Here is a 2,490-nt window from a genome sequence, read left to right as displayed (position 1 = left end):
AAAAAAAAAAAAAAAACATCAGTTTTATTGGATTAGGGATTCACCCTTATGACTTCCTTTAACCTTAACTGGTTTCCTAAAGGCCCTATCTTCAAATATAATGACATTGGAGGTTAGGACTTTAACATATAAATCTAGGGATGACATAATTCAGTCCATAAAATTCTGCCCTCTGAATCCCTCAAAATTCATGTGCTTCTCACATGCAAAATATACTTCTTCCATCCCAGCAGCCCTGAAACTCTTAACCTATTCCATCATCCATTCCAAGACTAAAGTCTCCTTTAAATCAGGTACAGTGAGACTTAATGAGACTGATGCTTTGTCCTAAGGAAAAATTTCTCTCCAGCTGTGAGCCTGTGAAACTAGACAAGTTATGTGCTTCCAAAATACAATGGTGAGAGAATCACAGGATAGGCATCTCCCTTTCAAAAAGGAGAAAATAGGAAAAAATAAAGGGTTTTAAAGCAAGGCTGAAACCCAGCAAGACAAATTCCATTCAACGTTAAGCCTTGAGAATAATCTTTTTGGCTTTATGCTCTGTTTTCCAAGCCTACTGGGTGGCAGCTTAACCCCAGGGCCCTAGGCAGTGGTCTCACCCCCTCAGCTCTTCACAGGGGCAACTTGGCCCACTGAAATCAAGGAGGTCAGTTCGTCCTCTGAAATGAAGGAGGAAATAGCTTTACCCATGAGCCTGTGGTGGAAGTGGCAACTCTGATGATCTTTAGATAGCCTTCATGGTCACTCTTCCCTTTTCATGAAAGATAAGGCATGGTCATCACTGGATGGCTTTACTGTCTCATGTTTTAAATCCCAGAAGTTGGAAAACCTTTCTTTATTTTGTCCTATCTCTATACCCTTCAGTTCAAACTCCAGTGAATTTGCAGGTGTAAGCTCATTTCTTCCTGGCTTCTGCTGAGATGGCTGATTAAAATTATGGTTAATCCCTTTGTTAGGTGATTGTCCAGCCATAACCTTGGTGTGCTCTCCTGAATACTCTTTCTCATGTTTTACAATACGAACAGGCTTAGGATTTTCCAAATATTCAAGTTTTGGTTACTTTTTGCTTAGTAATTCCTTCAATCTCTCTGTCTTCTCACATTTTACTATAAGCAGTAAGGAGAAAGCAGGCTGCACTTTCAACACTTTGCTGAGAAATCTCCTCAGCTAGAGTTTCAGTGTTATCATTCACTAAACCAATACAAAGGAATTGTACATAGCATTGTATTTGAGTTGAAGTTGTTTCCCATGCGGTACATATTAACAATTCAGAAGCCATAATACAAGTATAGTGAAAGTGAACAATTAAGTAAAGGAATGGCTACTGTGGGAGCCAGGTTTCTCACAGTTGGAGTGGGAGGTTATAGACAGGTAACAGAAAACCGGAACGATTCATGTGGTAATAAATGAGTTATAAACATCAGTGTGTATATTAGGGGTCTTTAACAGGACAGAACTAATAGGATAAATGAATATATGAGGAGAAGTTTATTAAGAATTGACTCACACAGTCACAAAGAGAAGTCCTACAATAGGCCGTCTGCAAGCTGAGGAGCAAGGAAGCCAGTTTGAGTCCCAAAACCTCAAAAGTAGGGAAGCTGATAGTGCAGCCTTCAGTCTGTGGCTGAAGACCCAGGAGCCCCTGGCAAACCATTGGTGTAAGTCCAGGAGTCCAAAATCTGAAGAACTTGGAGTCTGTTGTTCGAGGGCAGGACACAGGCAGCACGAGAGAAAGATAGAGACTGGAAGACTCAGCAAGTCTGCCCTTTCCATGCTTGCTTTTATGCTTGCAGCTGATTAGATGGTATCCACTCAGATTGAGGGTGGGTCTGTCTCTCCCAGTCCACTGACTCAACTGTTAATCTCCTTAGGCAACACTCTCACAGATACACCCGGGAACAATACCTTGCATCCTAAAATACAATCAAGTTGACACTCAATATTAACCATCAAAGTATAAATTCATTTTTAGCTGACTGTAAATACAGACGGGGCAATATTTATATATTTGTGTACATATACAGGTTAGTATCCACACATATATTTTTTGCTTTGTTAGCTAAGAGGACCTAAAAGAAACGACACCCTGGAAGGGATGAGCACACTCAGTGCCTAGATCTTGGCTTCTATTAATAGTACCAATTTTATTCTCCAATAAAGGGAACCAGAGTTCCTTGGATAAATGGCTGACTGTAGGACTGGGACAAGAAATATACAAAATGAGAAATATATTAGAAGAGGTGAGAAAACATTGTAGTGCCCAAAAGAAAGAAAGTACTCCAATTCAAACACATATACATGCACATGCAGGTGCGTGCGCACACACACACACACATTGATGGCTATATCAAAGGGACATAAGAGTTAACTGAGAGAGCTCCCTATGGCCAAAGTTGAAATTTTTTATTTTTTATTTTTTAAGAGACCAGTTCTCATTTTGTCACCCAGGCTGTAGTGCAGTGGTGTGATCATAGTTCACTGAGACTCAAA

Source organism: Colobus angolensis, unplaced genomic scaffold, assembly GCF_000951035.1.
Source record: "Colobus angolensis palliatus isolate OR3802 unplaced genomic scaffold, Cang.pa_1.0 Scaffold123, whole genome shotgun sequence".
NCBI lineage: Eukaryota > Metazoa > Chordata > Mammalia > Primates > Cercopithecidae > Colobus > Colobus angolensis.
The sequence above is the reverse complement of the archived record's forward strand: the minus strand, read 5'-3'. Positions refer to the sequence as shown.